We start from the raw sequence: 22,926 nt of genomic DNA, 5'->3' as shown, positions 1-22,926 counted from the left end.
ATATTATGCATGGCACTGCAATCTATATAGCTAAAGCAAAAAAAAAAATGTCCTTTGTGAGATGTTGCCATTGGAAAGGAAAATCAGATCCCCTTGTTTATCCCCTACTCTCTCTCCCTTTCTCTGACAACATGGTGAATCTGGTCCTTGCTGTGGTCACCCCCTCTATAGGTACCCTTTAATCCTTTTCTCTCTGGTCTTCAGCAAATCGAATCTTTAATCATTCTGAAGAGGTTACCCATAAAGAGGGTTAAGGTTGCTCTGGAGACCCCAAAACACCAACACGCCGGGTCCTGCCAAATGAATTCAACTCAAGTCCTCCCAGCCAGAGAAAAGTAAAGTTTATTAAAAGTTTGCTTGTATTAGACACAAAGTCTGTGCTAGGTCATTCTATGGCTCTCTCACAAACATGAAGACAGGATGGGGTCTTATATACAGAAAGTTGTCGGAGGAATCTAGGGGTGGTCTAGAGGAGAAGGTTGGGGAGGGTCTCTTCAGGAGGGAGTTAATGAGGTCAATGAGTGATTAAGAGTGGGAAGTTGCTGGAGGCTACCAGGAAACTACAGACAATGGTGGGCTAGTCCTGTTCAAGAGTGGGTTGATATTTTGATTGACTCAAGGGTTGGAAGTAGATGGACAATGGAGGGATAGGCTAGTAACAGAGGTCTGGGCCCAGCCACAATGTAAGGCTTATGGCCTCATGCAAATGCCTCATCAAATGGGATGATTTAATCAGAGTTCAAGGGGATTCCCAGAGCTGTACCTCAATTATACATTTTTTTTTTTTTGCTTTTTGGAGGGGGAGGAAGGACAGTTGGGTTTAAGTGACTTGCCTAAGGTCACACAGCTAGTAAGTGTGTCAAGTATCTTGAGGCTGGATTTGAACTCAGGTCTTCCTGATTCCAGGGCCAGTGCTCTATTCACTGTGCCACCTAGCTGCCCCTCTTTTAAATATTTGACATCTTGCTATCAGTTAGGCCCTTTCCTAGTATCCTCATACATGCCCAAGTATCCCCTATACTTAAAAAATTAAAAAAAAAAAACCTTTTCACTAAACCATACCAGTTTCTCAAGCTATACTATATCTCTCCTTCCTCTCACAGCCAGACTCCTTGAAAAAGTTGTCTCCACTCATTGCCTACATTTCTTTTTCCTCTCCTCCCTTCTTCTGTGCCTCCCACCCACCATATCTTGTGTTTGTCCTTTGTTTTTGAAGAGGACCATGGCATCAGGGAAAGGATGACATGACTTGCAGTTGACTTTGATTTGAGCGAGGGAGGGCTGTGCAAGGTCACCAGCCTCACTTTCTCCTCCAGAGCCATCTGGGTCCAGTGGCCAGATATTCATCAGGAGGACTGGAGATGGTCCAGGATGCAAGGGGAAAGCCTCGTCCTTTTAGGCGACGGCCTTTTCAGATTCTCACTTTGAGTGAGGTAAGGACCATTCAGTGAATAGGCCTCTTTAAGAAGTGAGTCAAGGGATGGTCCCTTTAATTAAAAAAAAAAATCAAACTTCCCAGGAGGGGAAGATCCTCAGGGTGACTGGTCAAAAGAGAAATAGTTACTATTAACATTCACTCTGAGCCTGGAGGGCCCAAAATATAGCCATTAAATTGAGCTTGGACAGGGGCCTATTGTGGTCCAGTCTCTGAATTCCAGGAGTGAGATGTGTTTAAGGTTTGGTCTTTGAGAAGGAAGGAAGGAATCAAGGAAGGAAAGAATTAAAGAAGGAAGGAAGGAATCAAGTAATCTAGCCAGTAAACCCCAAGTTAAGTGGGCAGCTTCCAGTTATCAAAATTTTCCTTCCTGGGGTGGCTAGGTGGCGCAGTGAATAGAGTACTGACCTTGGAGTCAGGAGGACCTGAGTTCAAATGCAGCCTCAGATACTTAATACTTAATAGCTGTGTGACCTTGGGCAAATCACTTAACCTCAGCTGCCTTGCCTTCCCCCCTCCAAAAAGCAAAAAAGAAAAAAATTCCTTCCTTTGGAGAGGAGAGGGAGAGGATAAGCTGAGTTACCCAACTGGCTGGGTCCCCATTCAGGCAGCTCCGACTACTTACATGTTGTGTTTGTCCTTCATTTTTGAAGATGACCATGATTTCAGGGAAATGATGACATAGCTTACAGTTGACTTTGATTTGAGTGAGGGATATTTAAACATATATGTACATATGTATTTAGTCCCAGACTTCCAGGAGTTTCAATCCCAGATGACCAATTACCTATTGGGCATTTCAAACTGGATGTCCTGGAGATGTCTTAAACTTAACATGTCTAAAACTAAACTCATCTTTCCCCTACATCCTCTCCTCTTTCAAACTTCCCTATTTTTGTCAGAAGTACCACCATCCTTCCTAGTTTCCCAATTCTGTAACTTCCACATCATGTAGGACTCTTCTTTCTCTCACACATCCACATTAATTGTCAAATCTTACTATTTCTTCCTTTACAATATCTCTTACATCTGACCTCTTCTCTCGGTTCAAAAGCAATCACGTTATTTTAGTCCTTCATCACTTTTCAGCTGGATTATTGCAACAGTCTCCCTAATTGGTATTCCTGGCTCCACTTTCTTGCCACTCCAGTCCAAAATTACCAAGGTAATTTTCCCTAAGTGCTGGTCTGACCATATGACTTTCCTCATCAACCAATTCTAGTGGCTTTGTATTGCCTCTAGAATAAAACATAAACTCCTTTGCTTAGTTCCTAAAACCTTTCATAACTTGATTCCATCCTACCTTTCTAACCTCATTGGCCATCACACATGATTCAGCCAAACCTGCCTTCTCTCTGTTCCCATCCTACTTCTTGTTTCCATCATGGCAATCATCATTGCCCAAGCTGTCATGTAGTCTTCCTTACCTCCATGTCTGCAGCTCAGACACCACCTTCTGTATGAAACTTCTACTCTCTCCCAAATTAGGTGCTTTTCCTCATTTATATACTTTGTGTGTATAAACTTTATATTTATGCTGTATATTACTTTATTTGATTATTTTATTCCCCACTAGAATGCAAATTCATAACCAGCAGGGATCATTTGGTTCTTTGTAGTAATTATCCTCAGTATTTAACATATACGGCCTAGTATATAATGTTGTTGCTGTTCAGTCTTCCCGATCATGTCTGACTCTTTGTGACCCCATTTGGGGTTTTCTTGGCAAAGACACTGTAGTGGTTTTCCATGTCCTTCTCTAGCTCATTTTTCAGTTGAGGAAACTGAGAGAAACAGGATTAAGTGACTTGCCCAAGGTCACACAAGTAGTAAGTGTCTGGGGCCAGGTTTGAACTTAGGAAGAGGAGAGCTCTTAAAGCATGTACTTAATAAATACCTGTTGATTGAGTCTTGGACCATTTTTTAAAAAAAGTAGCAGACATATATCATTTAAGATTATATGTCGTTGATGATGATAGCTGTTGTTATCCATCAATATTTTAGAAAGTTGAGAATCAATAGGCATGAAGAAGCAGGTTTTCCTTACTCAAATGATGTTGTCTAACAACTTTGAAAGACATAAGAATTCTGATCAAACATGATTTGTGAGGATCAGTGATGAAGGATGTTACCCACCCTCTAACAAAGAGGTGATGGTCTCAAGATAGAGGCTGCAACAAACATTTTTGGACTTGTTCAATGCAGGAACTTGTTTTCCTTGATTATGAATATTTATTACAAAGCCTTTTTTTCTTTCTACAACTCAGAGGAAGGGGGAAGGAAAGGAGGGAAAATAAACACTTGTTATTTGCAAACAAGGCAATTAACATAGAAATTACATTAAAAACACGTATACAGCTCAATTAGAACACATTGGACAGTTTGCCCTAAAAACCTGCAACTTAGGTTGTCGCTCATGTTTGATGATACCACTGATATGAGTATAACTTACTGCTGCTGTGAAACCAGCCAGGACCCTATTCCATACTAATCTTTCTGCTGTATGCCAGTGTTAACACTCCATACGTCCTTTGATTCAGAGGGTCCACTATTTGGATTGTACCCCTAAGGAGGTTTCTGACAGACATATATACAAAAATAATGGCAACATTATTTGTCATAAAAATCTTCAAACAAAATACATTCCTAAGGATTGGGGAATAGCTTAGCAAACTGGAGTATTAGTGGGATGGGGTATTAGTGAGCTATAAAGAAGGATGAAAATGAAGAATTCAGAGAAACTTAAGGAATCCTGAGTGGTGGCGGAGCAGAAAGAATGACATTTACAATGATGAAAGGAACGTAAATAATGAACACAGGAAAAAGCTGCAGGACTCAGGTCAAATGCAATAGATAATCCTGGAGACAAGCTATCAAGCTAGTCTTTCTTTTAATAATCTATCAGTTACAAGGTTGGGAAGTGGTCCTGAGGATCAACAAGATGCTGGGTCTGCAGAGTGAGGACCTAGATGTCCATCCTGGCTCTGATGTTAACTGCCTGTCAGACAGACAATAGAAATGTATTTAGCACCTACTGTGTGCCAGGCACCATACTAAGAGCTAGGGACACAAAAGAAGGAAAAGACAGTCCCACGCTCAGGGAACTCACTGCTTTGGTCAAATCCCTTCACTTCAATTTTCTTATTAGAAGAGGGAGAGATCCCTTAGGTTTGTTCTAGTTTTAAACCTATGGTCCTATAATATGAACTACAAGTCACAGTCATGCTATTAGGAGGTTTTATTTAATAGTATTGGAGAGTTTTGAGTATTTGTTGGGGATTTTCTGTTATATCTAAACAAAATGTATTGACACACATGCATGTATGTATATATATATGCATATTTTACTTATATATACATACATACATATACATTCATACAGAAAGAGAAGGAGAAAGGGAGAGAGAAAGAGAGAAGGAGGAAGAAGGAGGGAGAAAAGAAAGAGAAAAAGAGGGGCAGCTAGGTGCTACAGTTAATAGAGCACCAGTCCCGGAGTCAGGAAGACCTGAGTTCAAATCAGGCCTCAGATACTTAACACTTACTAGCCATTTGACCTTGGGCAAGTCATTTAACCCCAGTTGCCCTGCCTTCCCCCCCTTCAAAAAAAGCAAAAAAAAAAAGAGTGAAAAAGAGAGGAAGAGAGAGAAAGGGAGGGAGGGAAAGAAAAAGAGAGAGGGGGAGGAAGGGAGAGACTCTTTTCCACTGCCAACCAAAAAGAGATTAAACCTGTTTTACACAATTATCCTTTCAAGATCACACCCAAGAAAAGTTAGCAGTTGTTTGTAATGTCCAGAATGGCATTTTAGAATAAGATGATTCATAAAGTGTACTAGTCCCCTACTGTTGAGAAGAAAGTGCATTATTGTCATATGACTCAAGTTGTTAAAAAAAAAATCCCAGTTCACTGTGCATCCTCCCAGGTGGTCTTCCTTCTATTGCTTCCTCTCATCTTCTTCCTCATATCCTTAAGTGACTGAAAGGGTACTGTTTTTCCCATTTAGGTCACCATTGTTTGAAGAGCCCCCTGGGGACTTAGATCTCATTTAAAAAAAGGAAAACGGGAAATAGTAACTAATCTAGCAGTGATATTCTGGGCAGAAGGGGTAGTCTGGGAAAGGGGAGGAAAGGGATATTTATTTATTCAGGTTGCTTGACAGAAGGTTTGTGTTGGGAGATATTGCAAACATCTGTGCTGCCTTTGAGTCAGAGATCTTTGTGTCCTTTGTGACACAAAGAATATTCTGGAGATTTTTGCCAATCTTGTATCTCAAAACTCCCACTAAGACACTTGGGAAAATGTCTGTATGGAAGCCCATGGTACACCGAGAATGACTCCATACTTGTATATGCATGATTTATAATCTATTTTAAGTTTTATTAAAAGAAGGAGAAAAAGGAGGCCCATGAATGAACAACTCCTGGTTCCCAAAATGTTTGTAAATCCCTAAGGATATTTTTGATCCTTGGCATAAAGGGTATTTTGGTGAACTGATGCCTCTGAGTTCTGTCTTGGTTTTCTCTGTGTTCTGGTTGAAGTGGGGGAATGATCATATAAGAGTTTGGCAGAACCCTAGAGAGGGGGAAATTGAGGCTAGAGCTGGATTAGAAATTGGTATTACTGCGCAGTACAGGTCAGCTGAGGCACTAGGACAGCATGGGGCATGAGAATGTTGGCCTATAGACCACCATAAGGAGAAAGTCATGTCCTTCCATGTTGGCTGAGATGGAGGGGAAAGAGGGAGAATGAATCATGGGAGGTTTGAGGAAGGATGAAAAGGTTTGGAAGAGTCTCAGCAGAAGGTGGGATCCTGAGTTGCTGAGGGAGGTATAATAGGATTACCTAGTCATAGTGAGGGTCCAACTGAGTTTATGTAGCATAAATCTATAGTGGACCAAGTTGAAATAGTTACATAATCTTCTCATAGACCACCATTAGAAGAAAGTACCATCTCCCACCATGTTGACTGCCTGGGAAAAGCCCTAACAGCCCAACTTAGAATCACAGCTTTGGCTCTCCACTTCTACAGCATAGACACCAGGACCATCAGAGAAAACAATAGATTTCCTGTGTTTTGGTCCTACCATACTGATATAAGATAAGAACATGTAATAATATATTTTAGACTTCATGATGCTTTATGGTTCACAGCACTTTTTTGTATAATACCCCATATACAGCTGATAGTATAAGTATTATTATTGCCATTTTACAGATGAGGAAAATGAGGCCAAAAGAAATTAAATGATTTGGCCAGGGTCACACTGGTCGACTATTGAGGCTTAAAATTAAGGCCAGCTATTTTCTTACTCCAAGAATAGTAATCTCTGTACCACATCATATTTCCTTTAGACCTCTAGAGTTCTCCTTCCCCCTCACCCGCCCCCAGCTACCTCACTCTCCTTTACTTGTCCTCGATTTCCCTCCCCCTTTTGACTAGTTATTAGTCCCCCCCCTTGCCATGGATACCTTCCGGTAAAAACACAATTTATTTTCACTAGTCATTCAATCGGGAAAAAAGAAGGGGAAAATGGGGGGAAAAATCCAACATCTACTGTATTCATTTCTCTAGTTTACTAATTTGTTTAGTTGTTTTCAGTTGGGTCCAATTTTTCATGAACCAATTTGCGGTTTTCCTGGCAAAGATACTAGAGTGGTTTATGATTTCCTTCTCCAGTTCATTTTGCAGATGAGAAAACTGAGGCAAACAGGGTTAAGTGACTTGCCCAGGGTCACACAGCTAGTAAATGTCTGAGACCAGATTTGATCCATGAAGATGAGTCTTCCTGACTCCAAGCCTGGAGCCTGTCCACTGTGCCACCCAGTGGTCACAGCTTATTCTAACTCATTAGATAATATTAAGCACATATGCATGTAGAACTATATTGTTTGCTAGCCAAAGCAAATTAGGTAATGGACTGGAAATAATGTATTCATTCTCTCTCTCCTGTCCGTTCTTTTCTGGTTTGCTTCCATGGGAGGCCGTATATGTGAGTAACTATTGAATATATTTGCTAAAAGCTTCCATTGTGATCTGAAGATGTGGCAGACTCAGGGAATGTTCTAGAAGTCAGTCAGTCAGTCAATAAATATTTATTAAGCACCTACTATGCTAAGCATTGGGGATTAAAAAAAAAGACAAAAGCCAAATTCCTGCTCTCAAGGAGTCCTAATTTTAAAGGGGGAGACAACATGCAAACAAGCTACATATAGGATAAATTGGAGATGATTAATAGAGGGAAGGGCCTATAATTAATGGGGATTGGGAAAGGCATCCTATATATGGTATGATTCTAGCTGGGACGTGAAGGAAGCCAAAGAAGTCAGGAGGCAGGGCTGAAGAAGGAGAGATTTCTAGGCATGGGGGAAAGATAATGCAAATGCCCAGAGTTGAGAAATTGGGGGTCTTGTTAAGGATGTCGGTGTCACTGGATCACAAGGGGGCAGGGATGAGCAAAGGGAAGACTGGGGAGGTGGGAAGGGAGGTAATGAAGGGCCCTGGTATCATTCTTGAGTCCTCACTCTCTCTCTCATCCCACATAGTCTATCTTATTTTTTTCCATCTCTACAGTATCCCTTGAATAGGAACCCTTCTTTCCAATCACACTGGCCACCACCTTAGCTGAGGCCCTCATCACGTTGCACATGTAATATTGCAATTGGTCTCCCATTTGATCTCTCTGACTCAAGTTTCTCTTTTTTTCCAATTCATTTTCCATGTCACTGTCAAAGTCACAAATTATAAGTCTGACCTGTATCATGTAACCCTCCTTCTTAATAAACTCCAGGAATTCTCTATTCTTTTGAGGATCAAATATAAAGTCCTCTAACATTTAAAGCTCTTTATTATCTGACCCCATCTCTCCAGTCTTCTTATATATTACTCCTGTCTATATATTCTAAGGTCCAACTATATTGGATTACTTGCTGCTCCTCACACATAGCACTCTATTATTTCTGTGCCTTGGCCTAGCCATCCACCATGTCTGGGGCACACTCAATCCTTACCTCCATCTCTTGGAATTCATGATTTCCTTAAAAAAACTCGCTTAAGAACCATTTTCTCCATACAGCCTTTTCTACCCCACCACTAACTACTGCCATATGTGTGTGTGTCTTTACATACATACACACATACACATATATTCTATATGTAAATATGTGTGTGAGAGATGTTTAAAAAGTTCAAGAGACAGTTTCTGGGCAATCATTTTATTAATAATGCTAGCATTTTGTTAATAAAAGAGGTCAGTGGTACTCTAGAATGCCAAAAAGACCTTTTTGGTGGTGGGCACACAACTTGTATGTCCCTGGAAAAGTGAGTGTTCCTGAGAGTGGCAATCAACTCTGATTAGCAATTAATGAAAAGATAACTATTATAATGAGATTTGGGCTTATTCTAATGAGAGTCTTTGGGGTACTTGAATTGAATCACCCAAATCCTTGTCAAAGAGACTTGTCAATTTCCCTGTCACCTGTCTGACAAAGAGAATCCATATTTTCCCAGACCTGTCTGAGTAAACACAGTGAGCAGGAATCTACCCATTCACCTAAACTTAGAATTTCTTTTACTGTCTGTGATTAGATCTTCCCCTGAATAAGTCTTTGCCCAAAATTTCCCACACTGGTTGTTTTCTGGATGAGGAAGTAAAAGAGAAAAAAAAAAACTTGGTCCTAATTCAATAATTAATTATTTATATATGAAAGAAATAATAATTTCTCATACTCACACGTACACATAAATACATGTATATGGCCAGTTCTTGTAGTTTTCCTGTTCTACCACCTGATTTAAGTCCAAGCAACCATTTGGAAGCTTGAAGGGAGCCAGTTCCCAGCCATGATGACTTGTGGGTTGGTAATATATCATGATGAAGAGTTATCTAATTGTCTGTGGAGCCGGAAGAACTCATGACTCTTGAGTGGCTGAGTCAGAACTGAGTGTGCATGCAAAATGGGAGACCCATCCAAGCTCTCATTCTCTCCCCTGTGCACTTTGAGGAAGCAAGATTGCTTTGAAATTTTCCTTTGGGTGGATTGGGGAGGGACTGAGCCTCTTTTTCTTTTACCAAGGCATTTCTAGCCATTACCTGATCTTGAACTACTGTCTCTGTGCCTTTGTTAATACTCTCCCCAGGACCAGTGTTCTCATCCCTCTGGTCCCCATTTCCATTCATCCTATTGAAATGCCACCTCTGATACCTGAGCTTGGAAGTGATCTCCTGCCCCACCCCCAGTCCTATCTTCTTTACTCCTCCAGCATCTCCCTCATTCTGTTCCTATTGCACGAATTCCATTTTACCTTGGATTTATTTGTGTTTTTATCACCATCACCATTCTATGAGTCCTTTGACAGCCAGACTGGGGTTATAATAGCTGGGATTTATATCGTACTTTGAGATTTGCAAAGTGCTTTATAAATATCATCTCATTTTATTCTTAGGACAACCCTTTGAGGTAGGTGCAATTATTATCTCCATTTTACAGATGAGAACATTGAAACTGAAGGAGGCTAAATTATTTGACCAGGGTCACACAGCTAATAAGTATCTTAAGTCAGGATTTGAACTCACTTCTTCCTGATTCCAGATCCAGTACTTTATCCACTAAATAGCACAGTGGATAGAGTGCTGAGCCTGGAGTCATCAAGACCTGAATTCAAATTTGGCTTCAGACCCTTCCTAGCTCTGTGACCCTGGGAAAATCACTTAAACCTTTTTGCCTCAGTTTCCTCTTGTGTAAAATGAGCTAGAGAAGAAAATGACAAAACACTCCAGTATCTCTGCCCCAAAAACCCCAAATGGGGCCTATTCAGTCTGTCATTCTGACTGTGAAAGAGGTACCAAGGTTTCTAAAGATGCCTTTCTTCTCTGACTTAAAAAGATTGGGGATACCCTCAACTTCCCAAACCTCTCTTAGTAATCTGTTATGGATTTAGCATCCATACATTTGTCTAAGCCTTTCTTATAATTATCTCTTCCAATATAACCATAGAAAGTGAATTTACTTGTCTTCTGATTTAAACTACCATTTTCAAGTTTCAAGGGGTGAGTAGTATCTTCCCCATTTTGTGTCCTGGGTTTTGTGAATGACTTCATTCAGCCATTCCATCATCCAAATTGCAGGCATGTCTCCTCTTGGGGTTCATTTTTCTAGCAAGTTCTGAGAATTAGTGATGAACGAAGGGGAAAGTGCTTCAGATAGCTTAATGTCAGAAAGTAGGGAGGAACCATTAGAGTTGTAACAGAAAAAAGGATCATAGATGTAGAACTGAAAGAGACTTTAAAAGCCAAAGAGATCAACCCCCTCATTCTACAACTGAGCAAACTCAGTCTCTATGAAGTACGGTGCCTGAAGTCAAGAGGACTCCTCTTCCTGAGTTCAAATCTAACCTCAGACACTTACTAGCTGTGTGACCCTGGGCAAGTCACTTAATCCTGTTTGCCTCAGTTTCCTCATCTGTAAATTGGGTCTGTAGAAGGAAATGGCAAGCCACTATAGTATCTTTGCCAAGAAAACCTCAAATGGGGTCATGAAGAGTCAGACAGGACAAACAGTCCCTGAGAGGTTAAGAAATAAGATTCGATTCCCAGGATAAGCTGATCAGTTCTAATCTTATCACTGTGCTACTAACCAATCCCTAGATATTTATCATTTTCTTATCTCCTTCAGCCTCTTCTTTCCCCTAATTGTAGGTTGGAATACTAAACTCCATCCAAAGCTTTCCTTTATACAAGGCAGAACTTAGACTTTGCAGCTTATTCCACTCCACATCTGCAAATCTTGGTTTCAGCTCCATGAGCCAAGATGACCTCTTGCCTGGTACCCCTGTGGTGTCTCCCCCCTCTCCTTTCTAGCTTCCTTTTGTGTACTGTCTTCCCCCATTCGATTGTAAACTACTTGGGGACCAAGACAGTCTTTCTTTTTCTTATTTGCATCTTTAGCCCTTAACACAATGCCTGGCACGTAGTAGGTGCTTAATAAATGTTTATTGTATTACATTAGATAGATATACAGAAAGATAGACAAAGATGGATGTAAGTGAAACACTGTAATATAAAAATTCAAGATTGCCCATTATGAGTAGTTTGTTTTTTTCATAATTTAGGATTATTCAATTCAATATTTTTTGAAAGGCAGTATGTTTGATATTTGGGATTCTTATGTCTGTAATTGGAGTGAACAAATACTCCCTGGCTTCAAGGAAATTACAATTTAATAAGGAGGACATGCCTATGTATGTATACATGTAACTATGATACTAAGTGGACTTTGCCAAGGGTGAAGTGGAAATCCAGAAAGAGTGCTCTAAGAAAATTTAAGGTGGTAGAGGTCACTTTTAGCTACAGGAATCAAGGAAAGTTTTATGGAAAAGTTGGTACTTGATCTAGGCCTTGAGGAAAGAGAAGGATTTTAAGTGTATGTAGATAGAGAACTTTCCAGAGAAGAGAGAGACTGCTTGCTGGAAGTCCTGAAAGAATGTGAGCAGAGTAAGGTTGGGAAACAGCTAAGTCTAGTTTGCAGGAATGGAGAGAGTATGAGGAGTTGCAGAATAGACAAATTTTGGAGCCTTACTAATGTGGAAACTGGTTTTGCTTGATTAGGCATATTTGTTACAAAGGTTTTCCTTTTCTTTTTTTTTTTTCCAGTTGTGGGGATAGAAGAGAGAAGGGGTTAAGGGGAGGGATAGAGAAGGGAAGAGAAGGAAAAGGGAGGAAGGGAGGGAGGGAGAGAAGAAAGAAGGAAGGAAGGAAGAAGAAAAAGAAAAAGTCACTGAATTATTTTTTTTTAATGTATAGAAGAGAATGGAAAGCTAAAAAGAATAATGGACAAGTAGGGCAGCTTTGAAAGTCACATAAAGAATTTATTATATGCTTTAAAAGAAAATTAAGTTCTATGAAATAAAGATACACAGTTTATTGTACAATTCTCTTTTCTGCTCCACTCTGCATATGTAATTGCTTACTTCAGTTGGTGTTTGTTAATGTCAGAATAAAAAAAAATATAATTAAAGAATGTATGGAGTGGAGTCTTGTGACATAAAGCTGCAAAGAGAGGTTGAAACCAGGTTGTGGAGGGCTTCAAATGTATTTGACTCTACAAGCAACAGGAAGCCGCCTGAAGGTTTTTGTTCTGGTCAGATCTGTACATTGGAAAGATTAATTTGGCAACTGTGTGAAAGGAAGGTCAGAGAGTAGAATGGGGATGAAGGCAGGGAGTTCAGTTAGGAGAGAATCACAGTGTCAGAGTGTATCCAGGATAGAAAGAATCTTGATTTATCTTGTCCAGCCCACACCTGAACAGGAATGCTCTGTATGATATCTCTGACAAGTGGTTATTCAGCCTCCAATGGAAAACTCTCAGTGATGGAGATTTCCCTGCCTCCCAGGACAGCTCACTTTCTTTGGGTTAGCTTTCACAATCAGGAAAGTTCTTGCAATCAGGTCAAGGACTATTTCCTTGAAACTGTTGTTGACCTTTATGCGCCTGTTCCTGCTCCGTGAAACCAAGCACAACCAGTTAACTCTCTTTGAAGACACCAACAAGGGATATGAACTAAGTGGCAGGGGAGGGAAGGATGGCTAGAGACTTGGTGGAAGTACAATCAGTAGGATTTGGTGGTTAATAAGATGAAAGAGAGAGGGATGGTAGAGAAGGGAAACTTAGAAATGGCATATCTTAGATTCTGAGCCTGAATGACTCAGGAGAATAATAGGTCATTTCATATAAATAGGGCATTTGGGAGGAGGGATAGGTTTTGGGGGAAGGTGGGGGTAGAAGATAAGAAAGAAATCCAAAGGCCATTTATGTTATACATAAGGAAATTCACCCCCCTTCTCAATACAAAATGCTTTGTTTGGCATAAGTAACCTAGCCTTCTCCTACCTTGCCAAGTTTCTTATGCTTTACTCACAAATAAGACACTCATCTCTTGGCTCCAGGCATTTTCTCTGGCTGTCCTCCATGCCTAGAGCTTTTTTCCTCCTCTGTTCCAACTACTTTCCTCCCTGGCTTCCTTTAAGTCCCAACTGAAATCCCACTTTTTTTTTTTTTTTTGCTTTTTGGAGGGGGAAGGTAGGGCAGTTGGGGTTAGGTGACTTGCCTGAGGTCACATGGCTAGTTTTTTTGTGTGTTAAGTATCTGAGGTCACATTTGAACTCAGGTCCTCCTGACTCCAGGGCCAGTGCTCTATTCACTGAGCCACCTAGCCACCCCTCAAAATGCCACTTTCAACAGAAAGCCTTTCCCAACTCCCTCTTAATCCTAATGTCTTCCCTCTGTTAATTATTTCCTATTCATCCTGTATGTAGATTGCTATGTATGTATTTGCTTACATGTTGTCTCCCCTAATAGATTGTAAGCTCCTTGGGGTCTTTTGCCCCTTTTTTGTAAACCCAACACTTAGCATAATTCTTGGCTCTTAGTAAGTGCTTAATAAATTATCAATCAATTGATTTAAGTTTAGATCACTTCCCAAAAGTCATATGACAAATTAGTCACAGAGCCCAGATTAGCACCCAGTTTTGCATTTGCCCTGAGCTGCAGATATGGTAGGCAGAGGTGATTTTGTTATATGCATAATTTTGTCAGAGGTACATATCCAACAGCTTTGGAGCCTTTGTCTCTATGGGTTTCATTTCAAAAACAGTATGATGGCTTTTCAGATTGTAAACATTTTTTCATCTAGAACAAATGTGGCACGATTTATGAAATCCAGCCATACAACTTGCAGAGAATATGACTCAACTTGGACATGGTCAAAAGGAAAAAAAATCTACCTGGAAGAAGCACATTTATAGCTCCTTTCAGTCAGCTGACTGGCGGTACTGGAGACCCAAATTTCTATTTATGCCTCATCCAACCTACAAGGGAAACAACAGCAGCAAACTGTGCTCCTGTCAGTGAAGGAGGAGTGAGGGATGCAGCCCTGGTGTGTTTTTCATCCTCAGCCTCCAGCTTCCAGCCAGGTTGTTGGTGGTGCTGGAATCTCTGATTTTGACACCTGTACAGTGTGCATTGGACTGAGACCCTGGAATGGCTACGAAACAGTCATGACATTGGATCCCTGACATTGAGCAGGCCCGAGTCAGAGCACTGATCTCCAAGCTGGAAGCCTGACTCTTGTTCCCTTCCTTCTATGCCAACAATCGCCAGAAGCTTGCCGGCTCTGAACACCATTCTGGAGTCCCAGTTTCTGTAGGGATCTTAGATCATCCCCCAGGATTAGTCACACTCAATGGTCCCAGCTGTTTTCAGATATTTGTTTTGTCTAATTTGTTATTCATAGACTCTGACTCTCAGTGGTAGCTACTGGTGCTGAAATCAATGTGTTGCTGTTGTGTAGTCATTTCAATCCTGTCTGACTCTTCGTGACCCCATTTGGGGTTTTCTTAGCAAAGATACTGGAGTGGTTTGCCATTTCCTTCTCCAGCTTATTTTACAAATGAGTAAACTGAGGCAAACAGGGTTAAGTGACTTGCCCAGGGTCATATAACTGTAGTAAGGGTCTGAGGGCATATTTGAACTCAGGTCCTCTTGACTCCAGATCTAGGGCTCTAAACACTGTGCCAACTAACTGCTCCAGTACTGGGAAGAACTTGGTTCAAATTCTACCTCCAACACTTCATTGTTTTCCTTTCCCTTTGCCTATGAATAGGCCCCACTCCTTAATCCAAAACAGAAACAAAAGAATTAAAAAAAAAAACCTAACCACATCTTCTCTTTCATAGCTCAACTAGAAACAGCTATCTACTCTCAGTGTCTCTACCTCTTAACCTCTCAATTACTGCTCAAACCTTTGAAATATAACTGAATTCAAATGAAACTGCTATTTCTAAAGTTTCCTTAATTGTCAAATGTAATAGGTTTTCTCACTTCTCGTCCTCATACTCTCTGAAGCATTTAATTCTGATAACCACCATTTCCTTCAGATTACTCTCTTCTGTATTCTGTTTTGGTTTTTACACTGTTCTCTTTTCGTTCTCCTCCTAACGCTAATGCTTCTTCTCAGTCTTCTTTGCTGGTTAATCATCCAAATCAATGCCCAAATGGGGTTGTACGCTGACACCATCATTGGTCCTCATCTCTCTATATGCTCTCTTACTTTGTTATGATATCAGCTTCCATAGGTTTAATAATCTCTTTCCGAAACTCTAGGCATACACCTCCAACTACCTACTGGGCATTTAGAAAAGGATGTCCCATAGGCATCTCAAACTCAACATGTCCAAGGAAGAAAGCTACCTCCCTCCTGAACTTCCCGATTTCTCCCTAAGGCACAACCATTCTTCTAGTCACCAAGGACTGCCACCTCATTATTTCCTCACATCCCTGTTATTCTCAGCTCCCCACTCTTTCTTTCACCTTGTATATCCAAGCAATTGAAAAGGCTTTTTTTTTTAACTTCTACCTCCATGACAGCTCCTATTTACTCATATGCCCACTACCCTGGTTCACTTCCCCATTATCTCATGACTATATTATTGCAATAGCCTCTTAACTGGACTATGCATCATCTTAATCTTCTCTGACCCATCCTTCACATAGTGGCTAAAGTTAATTTGTTAAAATGCCCATCTGACCATGTAAATTCCTTAAAGCAACTTCAAGGGTTCTCTATTGCCTTCTCATTTTGACATTACAAACCTTTTATATTATTTTTATTATATTATTATTCCTTCTCCTATAATATGTGATCCAGCCAGACTGGCTTTCTCACTTTTCCTTAACTCCCACTCCACCATTTTTTTTTATGCCGTTTCAGTGGCTAGCACCCAGTCCTGAAATGCACTCCCTCTGTGTTTTAGAATCTTTTTTTTTCCTTCGAAGCTGGAGCTTTTCTTCACCTTCTACATGAAGTCTTTCCTGATCCCCCACCTGCCAGTTGCCTCACCTTTCCGAATTAACTTGTATTAATTTTGTATGTATTTTGTATATTCTTATATATGGACATGCTGTCTTCCCTAGTAAATGTTAACTTCTTGCTTTTGTTTTTATATCTCTGGTGCTTAACACCATGGTAGGCACATAGTAGTTGAGTAAGAAACCCTTCTCAGTGGACCATGGGAAATCACTTTACTTTTAGGAACCTCAAGCAATAATCTAAGGATTCTATGAACTTACAGAAGGGTTGGAATCTACCTCATTGGAAGGAGTTCTGACTTCTTCATATTTAGACTGTGTTTTTAGGGTCTAGACCATAGGTTCCCAAAGTGGGTGATACCACCCCCTGGAGGGTGCTAGAATGATCAAGGGAGGTAGTAGTAGCCTCAGGTACTGGATTGAATAAAAATAAAGGGGTGGTGAAAACATAAGGAAAGAAGAGAAGAGAAGAAACATTTGAGAAGCCATTCGTACATGTTTCATCTATTGTATAACAGTTAAAGTCATAGTGATTACATTTAAGGGTAAAAAACATTTAAAAAAAAGGTAAAAAAACATTAAAGGGTAAAAAAAAGAGTAGATTTCCAGGGTAGGGGGTAGGGGATGTTTTTTGAATAAATTGTTTGAATTCTTCCCCCTTGAAGAAAAAAGAGAACACATACGACTTGCTCAAGGATATACAATGAGTAAGTTTTTTTTTTTTTTGGAGGGGGTAGAGCAGGGCAGTTGGGGTTGAGTGACTTGCCTAAGGTCATAGGGCTAGTAAGTGTTAAGTGTCTGAGATTGGATTTGAACTCTGGTCCTCCTGACTCCAGGGCCTCTAAGTTTGTTTTTGTTTTTAAGGCAATTGGGGTTAAGTAAATTGCTCAAGTTTTTTTTTTTTTTGTGTGTGGGTGTTAAGTGTCTGAGGCCAGAACTGATCCCGGGTCCTCTTGGGGCTGGCACTCTTACTCACTGCGCCACCTAGCCGCCCCCAATTTTGTTTTTTTTAAGGGAGCAGTAAGCTAAATAAGTTTGGGAACCTCTGGTGTAGACATTAGCATTTTGCTGCATTATGGGGCTCCAACCAGCCAATTGTGGAACACAACCAGGTTAGACAGGTGTGGAAGTTGCTACCAAGTTCTCCCTTCTTGAGGACCATAGGCATTACCTATAGGATATCAGCTCCTAGGATTCTACTGTGAAAATTTACCCAACCATGGAAACTGATTGACTTCCCTTCGGTGATACGATGCAGGTGTCCCTCGAATACAGACGATAATCTTCATGTATTTCAGTGATTCCTCTGTGTTTTAGAGTTGCAACATTCTGCCTTAATATGATTTTGCTCCCAACTGTGCCTTAGGGCTTCTGTTTATTTCTTTATTTCTTAATTAAAATGAATCAAGATTATTTCTGGGGACTTTCATTTGGAGAATTTCATGATACCACTGGAGATAATTGGAGACACCCTGGGGTGCTTCAAAACTGGGTTTTAAAATCAGTGGCAAATACCATCTGACCCTGTGGTGAGAGACTGTAAGTTTTTTCTCCCCTGCTACTAATTTCTGAGACTGGCGCTGATAACAGAAATCCTTTAGTCTAATAATTAATTGGGTTTGGGTATTCTGCTGGTACAGTGTGGCATGGGAGCTCTGTCTTATGAGGACTTCTCTATGTCAGTCAAATCAGAGATGCAGCGAGCTGCAGCCTCCTGCTGTCTGTATTTATACACTACTTGACAGATCAGCATAATATACCACAAACTTCTGCACCAATGCTCCAGGACTGAATAATCTCTCACTGGAGACGCATCTTAACCAAGCAAAGGGAGAAAGCTTCACTTGTCTCAAAAATAGCTCCCCCCTGCTAGAACCAACAGAAAACCATATGACAAAATCCCTTGACCAGAAGAAAACTGGCCAGTGCTAGGTCTGATGCTGGCAGCATCATTATTTCTTGATCAATAACCCCTGAATTTTCAAGCTGAAATACCTTACTTCTCTCAGTAGATAGTTATATACGTTATTATGATATTATTACATAAATAATAAAATATATTGTACATATTTTAATATATGATATAGAAATAATAAAATATATTATATTACTAAAATTACATACATATTATACATACAGCACTGGGTGTGAAAAGCATCATACCCTATTAGATCTAGTTGTCAGTCAAGAAACATTTATTAAGTAACTACTCTGTGCCAAGTACTGTACTAAACATTGGGGATACTGAGGAAAGTTTTTAAAAAATAACCCCAGCTCTCTAAGTTAGAGAGGTGCCAATTTCCTTTGCCTTGAGCATTTTTCCCTTTGTTTCAAGGAAGCATTCAATTGGGTCCTAGAAGGGGGAGGAGGATTTAAGAAGAATAAAAACAAAATAGCAACACCAAGACTTTTTTTCCAAGTAGAACTGAAAGGGTCTTGTTTCTAACTGGTAACATCTAATCTGTTAACCCTAGATATTCAACTCACATTCATCCTTCAACATAGCCCATATTCTTTTGGCCTTACTGCTATACCTGAATTTCATTCTTTCTTATTAGAAAGGGAGGGCAAGGTTTTTTGAATAAATTGTTTGAATTCTTCCCACTTGAAGAAAAAAGAAAACACATACGACTTGCTCAGCATAGCAACAATAAAAGGTGATATCTCCGTTCAGATTTATTTTTAATTTGTTTGATTTTTTGGATTATTATTTTCTCGTCACCACCACTACAACACATCAATAGATCCCTTCTTTCTAACAAATATAATAGTATCTTTTGATGGGATCTTCTTCCTTATCCCACCCCCCCAACCCCTGCATGTGAGGTAAGGTTGAAACACTGATGAGAATCTTGGGATTTTGTGGTTCAGAGACATACTGTCTGTTTCCAGTCCCTAACCGGTTTAAGCCTAGGTGAGGGGGAGGGGCACAGTTCTGCCAGCCTAGGAACTTTTGAATTTAGGGAGACATGGGAAAGTCATCAGCAGGTGAAAAGCAGGCAGAGAGCAACAATGCCAATCCACAGGTTATGAGAACCTGGTTCAAGTTTTGTAGGGTGTGAACTGGGACTAAATTCAGAAGGCTGGCTTAGGGCATAATCTCCGTTAAATGAAACCAGTAAGTGAGACTTGGGCTGCCATTTGCAATTGTCACTTTAAGAACCAAGGAAAGTTCCAAAAAGTTTTGGTTTCCTGAAATCCACCCATTTTGCCAGTTTGTTAATCGGTGCTCTTATATGCCTTTTTGTCTCATGCCATTCCTTTAACTTGTTTCTTTATCCTGATTTTGCTTCCCATAAAATCTGGGACTGACCATGAATGTTTTGTACTTCATGTATGTGTCAGGAAAAGGGAAATGGGGAATGCCAGTGATGAGATTGAATACACAGAAATTAACAAGGACAGAGGGCTAGACTTCAGTCCAGAATAGTTAGGGAAGCTTTCTAATATGCAGGCTCTGAGCTGTTATGATTTTACTAACATATTTTGTAAATGTATAGATTTGTCAAAATAAAAAAGAAGCTAGATTTAAACTGGATCCTTTTGTTCCCTAAATTAAATGAGTTCATTATAGCCACCAGGTCACTTTGAACATGGAAACTCTAAGCAAATCTCCAGCCTCTGATGCTAAGAGGAGAGAGTAGAACAATGGAGTATAGACCAAGAAAAAATCATACTGTTGGTGTTGCCTAATAGAGGAAGAAAGGTGTGGTCTTGAAAGATTCAGGTATCACTGTGAAACAAAGTTGATTGGACACAATCTCTTTTTTTTTCCTCTTCTCTCCTTAATTTGGGGAGGAACTGATTTTCAAACATGATCTAAATTATTATTTGCTGAGGAGTCAAACCAGATGAAGACTTTGGTGTTCCCTCGGTAATACGTGAAAATGTATTGTTGTTGTGGTTCAGTCATGTCCAACTCTTCATGACCCCATATGGGGTTTTCTTGGCAAAGATACTGGAGTGGTTCACCATTTTTATCTCCAGCTCATTTTATACATGAGGAACTGAGGTAAATGGGGTTAAGTGACTTGCCCAGAGTCACACAGCTTGTAAGATTTGAACATAGGAGAATGAGTCTTGCCTCTTCAAAGAGTAGTTTGTTTAGAATGATCAGTTTTATAGAATCTCTCTAACTGAAGCATGAATCTTTTAAGCACCTTCCCATGTAATGGTTCATCTAGCTTCCTCTTAAAAACCTCTATTCACAGAATATTAGTGCAGAAGTAGCACAATGAAATCCTATATATGCAAGAACAACTTAATAGTGTTAACAATACAGATTGTCTTGTTTCAGGTTTGTTTTTGTTTCTTACTACAAAGTAATTGATATAATCCATTGATATAATCATTGTTGGTACTGTCCTAGTCAGGGATTATATGGTCATTACTCACCATACTCTAAAGAACTGAGCAGAGTTTTGTTTTTGTTTTAATTGATTATAGTGCCAATGCAATATTCACAGGATCCACAGTCACTATAAATATACCAGCATGGTGCTCCATCACAAAATATAACAGACTCTCCATGTAGAAGACAGAAGCAAAAACATTTATTCAGACACCAGAACACTAAATCCCCAAACCAGTAAAGCCAATTCCATCACAGTAGCAGAGAATTTAGTGAGCCACTGCATCTTTTAACCTTCCCATCGACCAACATAAGCCTAGCTGGCAAACAACAACTTTTACTCACAAGCCTGTCTGTCTCCCTTGGAAGTGTGCTTTCCTCCCACCTGTCTAGTCTAGCTCTGACTCCCAGTTTCCTGTGGGCTGCTCCAATATTCAGCAAACTCCTCCCACCACAGGCTCCATGTGATTACATTCACTCTATTAGGGGGAGAGTATATTTTCAAAGCAGGGAAGGTCTTCAAATTCCTTAGGCTTATTAAGGTTGTATGGAAGATCTTCAGGTTTCCATTGCCATTTCGTTGATTACCACAAACAAAAGACATTGTAACAAAGCATATATAGTACTTGAGACACATCCCTCACATAAGGGTCCTTAAAAATTTCCCCAAGTTTGTGGCACTCTGTGCTTCACCCATTCAAACTCTTAGTACCCATTCAAACTCTTAGCTCATGAGCCCCTGTAGATGTATTTACTTAAGCTAGCCAGAGGACACATTAATTTTAAAAAGATATTTAATCAAGTAGCAAAGTAAATAAAGTACCAAGAAAAAAGATCACTCCACATACACATGGAATACATTCTTCCATAAGTTACTGCACAAGTAAGGAAAGACAGACATACAGAGAACAAATATGACCAGGAATGTACATGAAAAGGGTAGATGCATGAAGGAATGCATGATGGGACTCTAGAGGGCACATATGAAACAATTATTAGAATGACAGGAAAATATGCCAGGAATCCATGTAACTGGGGCATGTGCCTGGCCAAGGCTACTTGTAACATTAATGGTGCGGGGTTGCTCATATCCTTTGGTGATCTCATCATGTAGCTCTCTCCCGGGTGTCATATCTTTGTTGGAAGCTTCAAGTCTTTATTGGGCATATCCAGTTGTCACTAGATGTTTTCTGCTCCCACCTGTTGGGCTTCATTTCTTCAGGGTCAGCTTCTGGCTTCATCCTATTGGGTCCTAAGGTGTCATAGAAAGTCTCTTGTTGAAAACGAAAGATTGAGGTTTTTTTTTTTTTTTTAGCGCATACTTGTTAAGGGTATGGACCACCATACCTAGCAAAGCCACCAGAAAAAGTCAGTCAGAGTACTCCAGGCTAAGATTAAATCCATTGTTTTAATTTCTGGTGTCTGGTTCTGATTTTGAAGCATGTCTGCTGAGATGGCTATCTTTAATGCCACAATAGTGCTTGGCAAATAAAAAGCATTTAATGAATGCTGCTTAACTGATGGACTAGAATGGTTTGAAAATTCCTTTTAGTTCTCATGTAACCCTCTATAGTATCCCATGTCCTTAAAAACACATTTTGAGGGACCGCTAGGTGGTCCAGTGAATAGAGCAGAGGCACTGAAGTCAGGAAGACCTGAGTTCAAATGTAACCTCTGATACTTGACATTGAACTAGCTATGTGACCTTGGGCAAGTCACTTAACTCCAATTGCCTTGCCTTCCCTCCCCGCCCCCCAAAATCACATTTTGAGACTTCTTAAAAAAATGACAAATGCTGTATGAAGGCTAGGGCTATGAACCCCATATCCTCCCATGATCTTCCCCGTGCAGGTACATTTGAGTAAGAACAAAAGCTAAGTGAAGAGAATAAGACCATTACTTTCTAATTTTCTGTTGCCTTTATTAAATACACCTGCTAGTAATAACAACAGCAAGAAGAAGAATGTGATTTTTCTATATTCTGGCCACTACAAAGCCTCCCCAAACAGAGCTTACAGAAACATTTGTGTTTCCTTATTTATATTGGACAAAAATGATTCAGAATAAACTCTGTTTTGCTTTATAGCTTTGTGTCCATGAAGGTGTGCTACTGATTACTAGTGTTTGAGACTTCACTATAACAAACAGGACATCATAAAATAAGTACCGTGTGCCAAAAAACCCAGAATTATTGATGTTAAGAGTTGTGTATGTTTAAAAATAATATTAAAGAGTGTTCCTTAGATGAGTGTGATGGTACATGCCTGTAATATGGGTTAC

Source organism: Petaurus breviceps, unplaced genomic scaffold, assembly GCF_028583685.1.
Source record: "Petaurus breviceps papuanus isolate PSGF00001 unplaced genomic scaffold, PetGlider_PUasm1.0 90625, whole genome shotgun sequence".
In the NCBI taxonomy this organism is placed as follows: Eukaryota; Metazoa; Chordata; class Mammalia; order Diprotodontia; family Petauridae; genus Petaurus; species Petaurus breviceps.
Note: the sequence above shows the minus strand (reverse complement) of the source record.